Here is a 17,452-nt window from a genome sequence, read left to right as displayed (position 1 = left end):
CTTAGCTCAGCACACAAGTATGACTGACAATTTAACAAAACCCAGTGACACAGACTGTGACATCGCCAAGTCCTGTTGAGAAGCAAGGTTCTCACATCCATTTCAAGCTCAAGACAATGGCCATGGAGACACAGACCATTTCTGAGCTTAGAAACAGACCATTTCTGAGCTTCTGCGCTTTCTGAGCTTGAAAGCGCAGAAGCTAGCTTTCATGGATAATTGTTGTTTTTAAGTTTAATGACAGGTCTGCAAAGGACACAACAATGGACTGTTTTTATGATCACCTCGTAACGGAGAGTTGTTTAATGTCTTTCCATTGACTCTGCTGGAAAGCCCCCACAGGTTAGGCAATGTGTAATTACCCACTGAGCTTTTTATCATCAAACCAAAAGCATGAACAAATACTTGTTGACATCTCAATACAACCCACCTCATACCTTCAAGCCTGAGGCCTTCAAGTTTTTCCAAAACAGAACCTTTGAATTAACTGTACAACACTGATACAATTATTTGAAGTACAGTTATTAGGCATACTCTTCATTTATAGTAGTATTCTTTAAAATGGATGACCTGTTATCAGCCCAGGTCACAGAGCAAAAGATTACCTAAATATCATTCCAATTATTCTGCTGGGATCTCAGTAAATGTAATGAAGGTTCTCCAATTATTGTGATGTATATAAAGAAAAAATAAGAAAATTCATGAAATATATTTGGCTCCGTCCTCATTTCCTCCATGCATATGTGATCTATTCTGAATCAAGAATCTCTCTCTCACTCGCGCTCTCTTGTGTCACAAATATTATGAAAAAAATTCCCCATGCTTCCACCAGTTATACTGATTGTGTCTGGCAAACAAATACTGAGGTAGCAAACACATGAGCTGTGTTTACATGATGTATGAAATCTACATCAGCTATTTTATTTATGCTCATCTACTGCTGAGGGGAAATCTTCCAGCAAATCTTCTGAGCAAAACTTCCATTGATTTTTTTCTACAAAAATAATTGCTCCATCCCTTTACTTGGTTGAGGATTGCATACATTACCAACATACAATTTCTGCAGATAATTTTCAAGACAAAGTCAGAGTGCAAGAATTAAAGTGATACTGCAAACAAAAATAACTACTAGGCTTGCAGTTAAAGGAGAACTGAAGGCAATTTTTTTTTATCAAAATTCTATTTCTCTCACTTTATTAAATATAGGAATGCATGTTTGATAGCTATTTTGTCACTGCTATAGCAAGTTATGAGTGTTTGAAATGTGCTATGTAATATATCAGTCCATATGTCAAAGCAATGGCTGTAAACGAGATTCGTTGAGACGTGTGCGAGACATCATAGGACGGAAGTAAAACATACAGCAGAAATCAGTGATCAACATCTGCCAACGTTGTCAAAAGACGCGCGCGCCCTCTTTCGAATGCTGATGTAATCAAGCCAGAAGTTTTGTTTGTTTTGATAACAGTCAGGAAAGTTTGAAAAAAAGTAGGTAGGCAGTAATCGTCATTTAAACTCGTTTTTGTGCAATATTTCGTTTGGAAAACAGTTTTCAAAATGGCGGCACTGACACCTGGCTGACACTTCACGTTTCGAAGTCTCACACAAGTCTTGTGAAGATCGCTAGGAATAGGAAATTGATAGGAAAAACTCACTGAACCTCAACATGTGATGGCTGGAAAAATGTCACCTTGTCTCGACAATCCTGACCTGTTTCTGTATGATTTTATGCATTGTGCTGTTACCAAATGATTGGCTTACTAACAACTGCGAGAATGAGTAGATTTACTGGTGTCCCTAATAAAGTGGTCAGTGAATGTATGCTGGTCACATAAGGTGGTAGAAATAAATAGGGGTTCTGTGGTTTCTTCCCACCTCCCAAAAACATGCCAGTAGATGAACTGGTCACTCTCAATTGCCATGGATGGAGGGAGAGGGGGGGGGAGAGAGAGAGAGAGAGAGAGAGAGAGAGAGAGAGAGATTATATGAGTGTGTGAGAGTATATGTGAGTAAGAGAGCGTGAAGGTGAGTAAGTGAGAGTATGAGAGAGAGTGAATAAATAAATTACTATACATACAGAACACTTTTTTGATGGAATAAAAACATGCCATCGAAAAAGTGTCCTGTATGTATAATAATTTGTATTATTTATTCACTTTCTCTCTCTCTCTCTCTCTCTCTCATACTCACCCTTTTTTCGATGGAATAAAAACATTTAGCCCTCCTAGAACTGCCACCTTATTGTGGTGGAGGGGTTTGTGCGCTTGAATAATCCTAGGAGCTATGTTGTCGGGGGCATTACGCCCCTGTTAGGGTTTCCCAAGGCAGACAGGTCCTAGGTGACAGGCCAGACCAAGAACAGTTCACCAAACCCCCTTATGGAAATTTAAAAAAATCAAGTACCGTGACGTCGCCCGGTATGGCACAGCCGGGGCCCCACCCTGGAGCCAGGCCCGGGGTTGGGGCTCGTATGCGAGTGCCTGGTGGCCGGGCCTTTGCCCACGGGGCCCGGCCGGGCTCAGCCTGAAGCGGTGACGTGGGCCCGACCTTCTGTGGGTTCACCACCCACAGAGGTAGCCGTAGGGGGCCGGTGCAGTGTGGATTGGGCAGCAGTCGAAGGCAGGGGCCTAGACGACCTGATCCCCGGACACAGCGGCTAGCTGTTGGGACATAGAATGTCACTTCGCTGGGGGAGGGAAGAGCCTGAGCTTGTGCGGGAGATTGAGAGGTACCGGCTAGAGATAATCGGGCTCACCTCCAAGCACAGCTTGGGCTCCGGAACCCAGCTCCTCGAGAGGGGCTGGACTCTCCACTTCTCTGGAGTCGCCCACGGTGAGCGGTGGCAGGCTGGTGTGGGCTTGCTTATAGCTCCCCAGCTCAGCCGCCATTTGTTGGAGTTTACCCCAGTGAACGAGAGGGTCGCCTCTTTGCACCTTCGGGTCAGGGAGAGGGCTCTTGCTGTTTGTGCCTATGGGCCGAATAGCAGTATAGAGTATCCGGCCTTCTTGGAGTCCCTGGGAGATGTACTAAGAGGTGCTCAGACTGGGGACTCCATTGTTCTACTGGGGGACTTCAACGCTCACGTGGGCGACGACAGCGACACCTGGAGGGACGTGATTGGGAGGAACGGCTTCCCCGATCTGAACCTGAGTGGTGCTTTGTTATTGGACTTCTGTGCTAGTCACAGTTTGTCCATAACGAACACCATGTTCGAGCATTGGGGTGTCCATAAGTGCACGTGGCACCAGGACACCTGAGGTCGGAGGTCGATGATCGACTTTGTCGTCATTTCATCTGCTCTCCAGCCCTATGTCTTGGACACTCAGGTGAAGAGAGGGGCTGAGCTGTCAACTGATCACCACCTGGTGGTGAGTTGGATCCGCTAGCAGAGGAGGAAGCCGGACAGACCTGGCAGGCCCAAACACATGGTGAGGGTCTGCTGGGAACATCTGGCCGAGCACTCTGTCGGGGAGGTCTTTAACTCCCACCTCCGGGAGAGCTTCTCCCAGGTTCCAAGGGAGGCGGGGGACATTGAGTCTGAGTGGACCATGTTCTCTGCCTCCATTGTCGATGCGGCTGTTCAGAGCTGTGGACGCAAGGTCTCCGGTGCCTGTCATGGCGGCAATCCCTGAACCCGGTGGTGGACACCAGAAGTAAGGGATGCCGTCAAGTTGAAGAAGGAGTCCTGTCAGGTCATGTTGGCCTCCGGGACTCCTGAGGCAGCTGACGGGTATCGGCAGGCCAGGCGTGCCGCAGCTCGGGCAGTTGCGGAGGCAAAAACTCGGAATTGGGAGGAGTTTGGTGAGGCCATGGAGGAGGACTATCGGTCAGCCTCGAAGAAATTCTGGCAAACCGTCCGGCGCCTCAGGAGGGGGAAGCAATACTCTGCCAACACTGTTTACAGTGCAGGTGGGGAGCAGTTGACCTCGATTGGGGATATTGTCGGGCAGTGGAAGGAATACTTCAAGGATCTCCTCAATCCCACCATCACATCTTCCATTGAGGAAGCGGAGGCTGATGACTCAGAGGTGGACTCGTCCATTACACAAGCCGAAGTCACTGAGGTGGTCTGCAAGCTCCTCAGTGGCAAGGCACCGGGGGTGGATGAGATCCGTCTTGAGTATCTCAAGTCTCTGGATGTTGTGGGGCTGTCTTGGCTGACACGCCTCTGCAACATCGCGTGGTGGTTGGGGTTTCTTTTTAAGAAAGGGGAGAGTGTCCTCCAATTATAGGGGAATCACACTTCTCAGCCTCCCCGGGAAGGTTTACTCCAGGGTACTGGAGAGGAGAATTTGGCCAATAGTCGAACCTCGGATCCAGGAGGAACAATGCGGTTTTCATCCTGGTCGTGGAACACTTGACCAGCTCCATAGGGCGCTCGAGGGTTCATGGGAGCTTGCCCAACCAGTCTACATGTGTTTTGCTGAGGCGACTCGGGCATCTCTTTCGGATGCCTCCTCGATGCCTCCCTTGGGAGGTGTTCCAGGCATGTCCCCCCGGGAGGAGGCCCCGGGGAAGACCCAGAACATGCTGGAGGGACTATGTCTCTCGGCTGGCCTGGGAACGCCTCGGTGTTCTTCCTGAGGAGCTAGGCGAGGTGTCTGGGGAGAGGGAAGTTTGGGCTTCCATGCTCAGACTTCTGCCTCCACGCCCCTGCCCCAGATAAGCAGATGAAAATGAGATGAAATAAAAACATTTATTTTTTTCGCGGTCCGGTTCCCATCAAATCCTGCTCTCTGATTGGCTGGCGAGCAGGTCCGTATCTTACGGTACGGACCCCAGTTATGGACCTCTGGCGACTCGCTCGTTCACAACAACAAACATAGTAGCATTTTTTTGTCAACATTTATTTTTTTAATAAGATTTATTTATAAGATTATCAAAAATCTCACATTTTTGCTAGCATTTCTCAGGAGAACAGCATTAATTTTACATCATGGATAGCGATAACAACAGTCTTCACAGCGAAAGCGAGTTTTACTACCCTGAGGAAGAAGAAATAAAACATTTCAGGAAAAAGCTAAAAACTGTTGCTAACGCCGAGCAAAAACATGGCTGAATCCTGAATGACTCAATTTTGTATAAACAGGGGACTACATAGGCAGCAAAATGTAGTTTTTTTTCCTGCCACGGAAGTGCACTTGTATACTGAGGAGAAAGCAATTTGCGTTACAGCCATGAATGAGGATTCAAAATGGTGGTGCAGCTCGCCTCGGCATGGTGGTGCAGCTCGCCTCGGCTCGGTTTTCCCTTTCGGGCGCTCTCGTTTTCTGTTAGAATTTGGTAAAGAAAAAAATAATTATTTACCAGCTTAAGGTCGGTCCGTATGGTGAAATACCGTGACCTTGGCCTTGAATACTGACCTCAGCCCAGAGGGCCTCGCTCAGTACTTTCAAGACCTCGGTCACAGTATTTCATGATACGGACCTCCCAGCTGGTCTATAACATTTATTTTTTTCGCAGTCCGGTTTCCATCAAATCCTGCACTCTGATTGGCTGGCGAGCGGGTCCATATCCTATGGTACGGACCCCAGTTATGGACCCTGGTTACGGACCTCTGGCGACTCGCTCGTTCACAACAACAAACATAGTAGCAATTTTTGTCAACATTTATTTTCGCATTTCTCAGGCGAATAGCATTAATTTTACAGCATGGATAGCGATAACGACAGTGTTCACAGCGAAAGTGAGTTTTACTACCCTGAGGAAGACGAAACAAAAGAAAACATTTCAGGAGAAAGCTAAAAACCTCTAACTGTTGCTAACGCCAAGCAAAAACATGGCTGAATCCTGAATGACTCAATTTTGTATAAATAGGGGACTACATAGGTGGCAAAATGTAGTTTTTTTCCTGCCATGGAAGTGCACTTGTATACCGAGGAGGAAGCCATTTGCATTACAGCCGTGAATGAGGATTCAAAATAGCATTAATTTTACATCATAGATAGTGAAAATGACAGTGTTCACAGCGAAAGCGAGTTTTACTAACCTGATGAAGACAAAATAAAAGAAAACATTTCAGGAGAAAGCTAAAAACTTGGAACTTGCTAACGCTGAGCAAAAACATGGCTGAATCCTGAATAACTCAATTTTGTATAAACAGGGGACTACATAGGCGGCAAAATGTAGCTTTTTTTCCTGCCATGGAAGTGCACTTGTATACCGAGGAGGAAGCAATTTGCGTTACAGCCATGAATGAGGATTCAAAATGGCAGCGCGGCTTGCCTCGGCTCGGTTTTCCCTTTTGGGCGTGCTCGTTTTCTGTTAGAATTTGGTAAAGAAAAAATATATATATATTATTTACCAGCTTAAGGTGGGTCCGTATGGTGAAATACCGTGACCTCGGCCTTGAATAATGACCTCGGCCCAGAGGGCCTTGGTCAGTACTTTCAAGACCTCGGTCACGGTATTTCACGATACGGACCTCCCAGCTGGTAAATAACACGTATTCTATTCCCTTCTAGTGGGTTTCATTCATTTGGTTTGATAGCATGCAATATTGTTAAGTATATCGCTTATCCTACGTGTATTACGTCACTTTACCCAATGGGGAATGAGCATTGAATTTGGTTTACGATATTGCATGGTTGTCAAGACAACATGAGGTCACACATCGGAGCTGTTGCGAATATTCAGTGAGAGAGTTTTCTGCCGCGCATGCGCAGAAGCATTTCTTTATTTGCCGGTGGCGCCCGCAGTAAACCGTTGCCGTGAATTGAAAATGGCATAAGATACGTAATACACGTGAAACTTCCACACTAGCAAGTGACTGTGACAATTTGTAAACAAATCTATAATTGTTCCATCAAATGTGTATGTATTATAATAATAATAATAATAATAATAATAATAATAATAATATTATTATTATTGGCTGGCTTTTTTTCTTGGTATATCAGATATATTCCCTTCAGCTAGCAGGATATTGAACTCGTCTTCAACTCATTCAGTATCATGCTAACTGAGGGGAATATATCTGATATACCACTCAACGCTAGCCAATATTATTTAAATATTTCACTATTATTCATTAAATTTCCCTTGTGGAGACAACAGTCTTTGAAGGAAGGCGTTTAGCATTGTTATCGGTTTATAATTGTGTACTGACACAAACACTGTTGTCTGACCTCCGAACAAAACAGAACAGCAATATCAGGCACCCGCTTCAAAACTCGATAATACATTGGATTTAAACGAATAATAAAATGTGTGAATAGTCCTGTATTACACTGCATTTTTAAATACTACAGATCTGCTGTATGGACACTCAGTACATGGGAATCTCATGTCACATAACGTCTTCAAGTATCGTGCTATGTTTCTGTCCCATAATTCACAACTATGTACATACTAAATCCATCGAGCTAGCTATGTACTGTACATACTTGTATACTAATGTGTCTGCTTGTTCTGTAAGGAAAGTGTTGTTAACTCTGTCAGTATAAAACAGCATTAGCAAACAGATCAATATGGTGACTAACTGCACTGAAAAAACAACTAACGTCCACTTAGTCATTTTTATACAGTTATCGAAACACAATATTTTAGCTAGCGAAGTGATTTAAGTCACTAACCCGTTACTACTAAACTTTCAACATTTGTTGTTCTTCTTATTGAAACATACCTGAAAAACGAAGAGACGAATAAATATCTTTCTGAACTTCCCTCTCTCGCTGACAAACCGGAAGCTGTCGTTTGTTACTGGTGCGTTGTTATTCCCACCCATATTCAGTCAATTCCCCGCCCCCTACTGCAGGCTTTGCGTGGTGCTGATTGGACAGTGTCACGGAGCGGCACGCGGGATCAATTGAAATACGGGTGGGTATTTTTATTTATTTATTTATTTATTTAGGATAGTCCAATTATGTGCACAGTTCACAATCACAAATTGCCACCATGAACATCTTTTCAGTGGGGTCTTCATACGGTCATAAACACACTCGTTATCAGGCATACACATTCAATAAAAACTCAAACAATTCTGAATGCGAGTCAAAGTATGGCAACATAAAATAAACTAAAAGGATTTAAAAACAATAATGTTTTTAATGGTTGGCAGGTCACAGACCTGGGGCCTCATGTACAAAGACCTGCGTGGATTTCCCACTAAATATGTGCGCACGTCAAAATCGGGAAATTTGCGTACGACCAAAAAAATCCGGATGTATCAATCAGTGCGTACGAAGGTTTCCACGCACTCTCCTGTTGTACATCCCAATCAACGTGGAATTCGGCGCACATGCACGAGCCCCGTTCCCCGCCCCGTCTCCTTCCTCAATTATTCCACACTGAATATGTTAATTAGTATAAATAGACCTGCAGTAAGGCCCGTGTTAGGTAAAAGACATGGCAACTTTTACTAACACGTTAATGTTAACTAAATGTTAGAAATCTCGCGTTAATCAAATTAACATTTAACATTTCTCTCTCTCTCATTATCTCTAGCCGCTTTATCCTTCTACAGGGTCGCAGGCAAACTGGAGCCTATCCCAGCTGACTATGGGCGAAAGGCGGGGTACACCCTGGACAAGTCGCCAGGTCATCACAGGGCTGACACATAGACACAGACAACCATTCACACTCACACCTACGGTCAATTTAGAGTCACCAGTTAACCTAACCTGCATGTCTTTGGACTGTGGGGGAAACCGGAGCACCCGGAGGAAACCCACGCGGACACGGGGAGAACATGCAAACTCCGCACAGGAAGGCCCTCGCCGGCCCCGGGGCTCGAACCCAGGACCTTCTTGCTGTGAGGCGACAGCGCTAACCACTACACCACTGTGCCGCCCATTTAACATTTATTATTAACATTTAACATTAACATTTATTCGCCTTAATCCCTGCCTTTAGCACAGTGTAATAGAATTCACATACATCACTTAATTGTTCTGTCACCTCCAATTAAAGTGATGTTCAAAGTGTATGCTATGAGACATGCAACGGTCACTGATTGTATGCCACTGAATGTGAATGTAGCCTATACCAAGATAACGGTATGATTCGCATCGTCCGCAGTGCCTGCGCCACAATGAGTGTCTATTTGAGTTACATGGGTTTTGAAAACAAAAAAACACCTTTAGTGCTCTAATGTGTACATTTTTTCGGGGACACCCTGTATTTGAGGAAATGTCTTCCTCTCTTAGTAGGCCCAATATTCCTAGCCACATGTAACCAGAAATAAAACATGCACATATTTTCGACAATAGGATTTTAATGACAAATGTATTCTAGCAGGGTGCTAGGGAACAACAGGAGGCCCCCAGTCCATCCCACCTGAGCAGGAAGAGGACCCCCAGCCGAGCGGATCCAGCGTCACTGTCACCTGCCCCCCTTCTCCACCGCCTGCCCCGTCGCTGGGTCCACAGGCCGGGTGCTGACACGCGCGGTCCTTGAGTCGCAGGGGGAAATTTTAAAGGGGATAGAGGCGATTAACGACAACCTTGAGGGAATCCGCGAGGAATTGAAGGAACTGAATAACACATTAAAAGAATATCTTAAAAAATGAATGGTGTCCCGTGTCCCGTCTGTCCTTACCTTTTCACATTGTGGCTATTAAGCGCTGCCGGGTTTGTATGCCATGTCGCTGTGGCACCTCGTTGTGAGGCCCAGGGTCTGGGTCCTCCGTCAGGTCTCGCTCCATTATTGGCACGCCGTGCCGCTGCGCCACATTGTGTAACACGCCACACACCGCGGTTGTGTCTGATTTGTACTCACTTGGAAATCATTTCATATATTGATCTTGGTAATTATGTGATAAGGCTACCCCACGCAACATCAACTAATAATATTTCAGTCTGACACCTCGCGGCAAATGCGCGAGGAAGATCTATTAAGCTAGCTGCAATGCATGGTCCTGCATGCGCATTCTTTAATTAATTAACCAATAGTCAATGGGAATAACATCGAAATGATATTGCTGGGGTTTCTCATTTCCCGTAATTACAATATGGAAGGGATGGTTGATGGATCTGTTGGCATTTACCCAACAGTCTCACATTATGTGTCTCGACAATGTCGTATGACTGACATACATTTCAATTCACGCATCCTGATGTTCCGATGCATTTTTGGATGCCTCTTATTGCCATGTCATGACTCTTGACCGAGTAGGCCTAAATGTAGTTGCGTTGCTCTGCCTCTAAGTGTCGCCAAGTACCAAGATGCACCAGAAATGTGCGTACGCCAGCCATGAGGTTTGCGTAGAGTACCGCACTTTTCCACGCCAAGTCAATCTTTGTACATACGAATGTTTGCGCAGAAAGTGACGTACGTAGCTTTTTTGTGCGTACGCAAGCTTTGTACATGAGGCCCCTGGTCAAAAAGTACTATAATGACTGGCTAGTCATAGTCATATAGTTGATTGTGCATTAAGAAGTAAAATACTGGATGCAGAGCAATTTGTACTCTTTAAAAGTTTTACAATTCTGAATTGGTGAAAGCAGACTATTGAACAAAACTTCACCATCATAGCAGAAAAGGTTTTCTGCAATACTACTGTGAACCCTTGGCACAGACAAACCTGACCCGGCGTGTCTTGTGCTATAGTTATGAAATACATTGGCTTATATAAACTTGAAAAAGTGTGCGCGTGAGTTTAATTTTAATGATGCTACACTGATTGTAAAAAGCACCAAGTCCAGCCTTTTTGTTGCTGCTGCTGTTGTTGTTCTGTTGGGTTTTGGGGGTAAGGCTTTATCTTCGTGTGATAACTCTGCGAATGCTTGAATTGGCAGTCTCACTTATAAATAATCAAGTTTTAAACTAGTTTGGGTGCCAACTACCTGGAATATAATTACTCGACAGAGGATATTCCTAATATAGGTTACTATAATTTTTGTTGTATTTACTGAAATACACAATTATATGCATATCGACAGTCCTCACCACTTGCTGCGGCTGAATGAAACAGTTCGGTCATGCGCTGTAAACTTTTCCAAGCTGTTTGTGAAAATCCACCAATCAGAACACAGCGCGCGGATCCACAAGCCAATCACAACACAGCGGGCAGATCAACATTTCTTGCATATTTTGCCTTGCTTCTGAATGAAAAGGAGTGTGTCCTTGTTAACCTTAATGCTAATGATAATATATGTTTTAAAATTCAAAAGTTAGTGCGCTCGATTGTGGATATTGACCTGAAATAATTATCATATCTGTCTCTTCTCTGAAAGTAACATGATCATCTAATAAGGACTATTTTACCTGCAGCAGGCTATATTAAGGAGAAAGGTCTGTATACAGTCAGTGCCTTTCTTCATCAATGTGAATATTTTCTGTGATATTTTTGTCACATTTTTGGAACTCCAGCACAAATAATTTTATTCCCAATAACTGATGGGACACTTCAGAGGCGTTGTGTGTGTGTGTGTGTGTGTGTGTGTGTGTGTGTGTGTGTGTGTGTGTGTGTGTTGCTCAGTCATTTATTCTGTCACATCATGGTATGTGTCACGATTACATTAAGGTCATATTATGTATAAAGGGGAGTTAGTGTTGGTGTTAGCCATGGAAGCCATGGCCTAATGTTAGAGAAGCAGCTTTGGGACTAAAAGGTCGCCAGTTTGATTCCCTGGACCAGTAGAAATGGCTGAAGTGCCCTTGAGCAAGGCACCGAATCCCCAACTGCTCCCCAGGCTGCTCTGGGTACATTGCTCTGAATAAGAGTGTCTACTAAATGACATTAAATGTAATGCTAGCTAACAGAGAAGTGGCAAGGTTATGTGAGAAATAAAGCTTCACTATAGTCCATTGTATATTAACATTGTTTTTAAACTGAAATGATACACAAGAACAGATCTCTTGGAGCAAACTAACACCATTAGCTGGTTTAGATATAAGTAGGAAAAGAGCATTGAAACTAGACAACATATCAGGTGTCTTGTTTTTAAGCAAAATTTTAATAAAGTACATTGCAGAGCACACATTCACACCTAGGGAGAAATTTAGAGTTGCCAGTCTACTTCCCAGCATGTATTTTTGGCAGTGAGAGGAAACCAGAGAACCCAGAAGAAACCCTGAGATGCACAGGGGTAATACTCCACATAGACAGTAACCTGGAACTGGAGAGTATCCTTCCATCCATTATCTATACCGCTTATCTGTCAAGGTTGCAGGGGAAGCTGGAGCCAATCCTAGCTGACTTCAGGCAAGCTGCAGTATCCACCCTGAGTAGGTTACCAGTCGATCGCAGGGCTAACACAAAGACAAACAATCATTCACACTCACATTCACATCTATGGGCAATTTAAAATAGCCAGCTGATCTAATCCACAAGTCTTTGGACCAGAGTACCCAGAAGAAACCCACACAGGTGTGGGGAAGAGATGCAAATGCTACACAAAATGGCCCCAGTTGACCATGAGGTGCAAATCCAGAACTCTCTTGCTGTAAGGCAAAAGTGCTAATCACTGAACAACTGTGCCCTCCAGGTGGTGGCATTATTATTATTATTATTATTATTATTATTATTATTATTAAAATGTGATGAAGATATGTTGGGTGTTTTGAGAGAAACTGTTCAGTTGTACTGGCATAAAATGAAAAAGAATGTCAGTTGGAGGTCTGCTACTGAGTAGTGAACAGAGGATCTGGGTTTGCAGTACTGCGTTTTCTACTTAAAGATCACCAGGCTGCACATGATATGAGATTGTTCAGGTCTGCCCATGATCACTGCAGTGGTAGCTAATATGACACCACTGTGAGATTATGTCATGGTAACCATGTTGTTACTCCTCTACGTTGTTGAAATAAACTCATCTTCATGAATATTCTGTCATACATCCCTTATGAACTTCAAATTTTCATTGTTGTTAACCCATTTATGAACACCAAACCTGCTTCTTGGTCTCCTGAATTTGCCTTGTACTTATGTAGAACATCTACAATGTCCCCATATTTCTACCTTCCTGCAATGCCCAATATAATTACCAGTCGTGCTAGACCGAACAAACCTTTCACATTTTTCTCTGGTCTCTGCTCACCTATTATTGCTCATTTAATCCACTAGTCAATTTCATTCCACTGCTCAGGTGAATTTCATTTCTGACTACCCTTTCAGTATTACACAGAGGAAGCTCTTAAATTCTTTTTATTAAGCCCAGTTTAAAAGAAAATCTGCTTAGGGAAGGTCTTTTGTTCAAATCACTAATTAAATATATAATTATCTAAATTAAACATAAATTGTGTTTAAATTGGTCTTTGAGTATCATGTTATTAGAGCTCAATGCCATGAGAGCTCAAAGCTGGCAATTAGGTGCTGTTTCCATCTTTTATAAAGCCATTAGGTGGCACTGCTTCAAAGAGAAAGTCATTTTATAGGAATCTGTCATTTTCATGACATTCTGAAAGTTGCTGTAGTTCATAATTAAGCAGACCCGAAGATTTACTTTTCTAAAGTAAAGTCTACAAATGATACTAAGTTTTTGAAGTCATTAAAATCATATAAAATTAGGGTCATATACTGTACACTATATTCAGAGGCAAATACATACAGTATATCTGTGTGTAATACAGTCCTCTCCGAAGGTATCAGAATTTTTTAGGTTTTCTGTACACTGAATACATTTGGGTTTGAGATGAAAAGATGAATATGAGATGACGGATCAGAATTTCAGCTTTCATTTCCTGATATTTACATTTTGATGTGTTAAACAACTTAGAACATGGCACCTTTGGTGGCAGACCACCCAACTTTGATGTGACCCAAGCCATGACCTTGTACATGTTACAGCGGTGCTTGAGAGTTTGTGAACCCTTTAGAATTTATATTCCTGCATAAATATAACCTAAATCATCAGATTTTCACACAAGTCCTAAAAAGTAGATAAAGAGAACCCAGTTAAACAAATGAGACACAAATATTATACTTGGTCATTTATTTATTGAAGAAAATGATCCAGTATTACATATCTGTGAGTCGCAAAAGTATGTGAACCTTTGCTTTCAATATCTGGTGTGACCCCCTTCTGCAGCAATAACTGCAACTAAACGTTTCCGGTAACTGTTGATCAGCCCTGCACACCGGCTTGGAGGAATTTTAGCCCATTCCTCCGTACAGAACAGCTTCAACTCTGGGATGTTGGTGGGTTTCCTCACATGAACTGCTCGCTTCAGGTCCTTCCACAACATTTCAATTGGATTAAGGTCAGGACTTTGACTTGGCCATTCCAAAACATTAACTTATTCTTCTTTAACCATTCTTTGGTAGAACGACTTGTGTGCTTAGGGTCGTTGTCTTGCTGCATGACCCAACTTCTCTTGAGATTCAGTTTATGGACAGATTTCCTGACTTTTTCCTTTAGAATTCACTGGTATAATTCAGAATGCATTGTTCCATCAATGATGGCAAGCCATTTTGGCCCAGATGTAGCAAAACAGGCCCAAACCATGATACTGCCACCATGTTTCACAGATGGGATAAGGTTCTTATGCTGGAATGCAGTGGTTTTTTTTCTCCAAACATAACGCTTCTCATTTAAACCAAAACGTTCTATTTTGGTCTCATCCGTCCACAAAACATTTTTCCAATAGCCTTCTGGCTTGTCCATGTGATCTTTAGCAAACTGCAGACGAGCAGCAATGTTCTTTTTGGAGAGCAGTGGCTTTCTCCTTGCAACCCTGCCATGCACACCATTGTTGTTCAGTGTTCTCCTGATGGTGGACTCATGAACATTAACCAATGTGAAAGAGGCCTTCAGTTGCTTAGAAGTTACCCTGGGGTCCTTTGTGACCTTGCTGACTATTACACACCTTGCTCTTGGAGTGATCTTTGTTGGTCCACCACTCCTGGGGAGGGTAACAATGGTCTTGAATTTCCTCCATTTGTACACAATCTGTCTGACTGTGGATTGGTGGAGTCCAAACTCTTTACAGATGGTTTTGTAACCTTTTCCAGTCTGATGAACATCACCAATGCTTTTTCTGAGGTCCTCAGAAATCTCCTTTGTTCGTGCCATGATACACTTCCACAAACGTGTTGTGAAGATCAGCCTTTGATAGATCCCTATTCTTTAAATAAAACAGGGTGCCCACTCACACCTGATTGTCATCCCATTGATTGAAAACACCTGACTGTAATTTCACCTTCAAATTAACTGCTAATCCTAGAGGTTCACATACTTTTGCCACTCACAGATATGTAATATTGGATCATTTTCCTCAATAAATAAGTGACCAAGTATAATATTTTTGTCTCATTTGTTTAACTGGGTTCTCTTTATCTAGTTTTAGGACTTGTGTGTAATTAATATATATAAAAAAAACACATACACCCACACACTAAAAAGAAAAAAAAAACATGTGCACGTGTGTGAGAGAAAATGAATCATTGAAAAGTTGAGAAGCTTACAGTAAATAAAAGTTACCCAAGTAACTAACCTGCCTGTCCTAGTGCTTCGGTGTCCAACTACTCCTAAAGAAAGTGCAACAATGTATTCACCCGATTTCCAGAAAAAAAAAAAAAGTTTGTATAAAATTTCCAAAATGCAATAAAAAAAAAATCTGGGATATGTTAATTCACGGGGCGGCACGGTGGTGTAGTGGTTAGCGCTGTCGCCTCACAGCAAGAAGGTCCTGGGTTCGAACCCCGGGTCCGGCGAGGGCCTTTCTGTGTGGAGTTTGCATGTTCTCCCCGTGTCCGCGTGGGTTTCCTCCGGGTGCTCCGGTTTCCCCCACAGTCCAAAGACATGCAGGTTAGGTTAACTGGTGACTCTAAATTGACCGTAGGTGTGAATGTGAGTGTGAATGGTTGTCTGTGTCTATGTGTCAGCCCTGTGATGACCTGGCGACTTGTCCAGGGTGTACCCCGCCTTTCGCCCGTAGTCAGCTGGGATAGGCTCCAGCTTGCCTGCGACCCTGTAGAAGGATAAAGCGGCTAGAGATAATGAGATGAGATGAGATGTTAATTCACATGAACCTTTATTTAAATGGGGGGGGGGGGGGGGGAGATCTTCAATATTTTTACTGACCAACTTAATTGTATTTTGTGAATATAAACAATTAGAATTTGATCCTTGCAGCACACGCAAAAAAGTTGGGACAGAGGCAAAATAAGACTGAAAAGTTTATCGGATATTCAATCACACCATTTTGGAAGATTCCACAATAAGCAGGTTAATTGGTAACATGATTGGGTATAAAAGGAGCATGCAGCAAAGGATCAGTATTTGCAAGCAAACATGGGTCGTGGCTTACTCCTTTGTGTCAAAATTTGTGAAGGAATTGTTAGTCAATTCAAAAAGAACGTTTCTCAGTGCAAGATTTTAGGTAGGTCTTTCTAAATCTACAGTGCATAATATTATGAAAAGATTCAGGGAATTCGGCGATATCTTGGTGCGTAAAAGGACAATGTTGGAAACCACTGTTGAATATGCATGAATTTTGAGCCTTCAGGTGGCACTGCCTGAGAAGCCATTATGCTAATGTGACAAATATTTCTAATATTAATGTGACAAAGAACTTCAGAAAGCATTGTCACTTGCACGGTCCGCCGCTGCATCCAGAAATGCAACCTGAAACTGTATTACACAAGCAGGAAGCCGTTCATTAATTCTGTGCAGAAACACAGCCGATTTCTCTGGGCCCAAACTCATCTTAGATGGATCAAAAGACAGTGGAAATGTGTGCTGTGGTCAGACGAGTCCACATTTCAACCGTCAGGGTGCAGGCATTTACTGGATGCAGACACAGGGGAGATCGGGTGTGTCACAAACTGGAAACCAAATCCAAGATGTAATCCATTTTGCGTAGTCAGGGGCAGGCTAAAATCGGTCGATGTGCAAACAGATTAATGGAGACTAAATGAGATCAAGGTCGGGAGCAACAGAGCAATAAGGTCAGAGTCACAGGAACCCGTCAATGAGAGGAAAGGCTTGGTAAAGTCAGGTCGGAACACTGAGCGATACTTCACATAATCCATTTGTTTGTCTGAGTCTTATATAGGAGTATACAGTGGTGCTTGAAAGTTTGTGAACCCTTTAGAATTTTCTATATTTCTGCATAAATATGACCGAAAACATCATCAGATTTTCACACAAGTCTGAAAAGTAGATAAAGAGAACCCAGTTAAACAAATGAGACAAAAATATTATACCGTATTTTCCGGACTATACGTCGCTCCGGAGTTTAAGTCGCATCAGCCAAAAAATGCATTATGAAGACGAAAAAAACATATACGTCGCACCGGACTATAAGTCGCACTTTTTTGAAGGGTTATTCTATCCATAGAATCTGTGATTGTATCTGATAAGCGGCGCGTGGTTACTGCGCGACTGCATTGTTTATTTAATAAACGAACAGCTGAGCAGTGATAACGCGCCCTTTGCCCTGTAAGTAGCCTAGTCTGATTATTTTAAATATCTACTACTATCTTTAATACTATCACTATCGTTATTACTATTAGCCTATATTATTATTATTATTATTATTATTATTATTATTATAACTAATATTAGTA

The 17,452-nt window shown here is 42.9% G+C and overlaps 1 protein-coding gene across 1 annotated transcript in view; it reads right to left on the bottom strand.

Moving 5' to 3' along the window:
• Positions 1–7,676, bottom strand: part of fancc (FA complementation group C) — a 91,912-nt gene extending 84,236 nt beyond the window's left edge. The window contains exon 1 of the mRNA XM_060931925.1: positions 7,625–7,676. The gene's annotated coding sequence lies outside the window, so the exon portion shown is untranslated. The remainder of the gene's footprint in view (positions 1–7,624) is intronic.
• Between the last annotated feature and the right edge of the window lie 9,776 nt (positions 7,677–17,452).

The sequence above is a fragment of the Neoarius graeffei genome, chromosome 10 (assembly GCF_027579695.1).
Source record: "Neoarius graeffei isolate fNeoGra1 chromosome 10, fNeoGra1.pri, whole genome shotgun sequence".
NCBI classification, from domain to species: Eukaryota; Metazoa; Chordata; class Actinopteri; order Siluriformes; family Ariidae; genus Neoarius; species Neoarius graeffei.
Note: the sequence above shows the minus strand (reverse complement) of the source record. Positions and strands in the feature narration are given on the sequence as shown.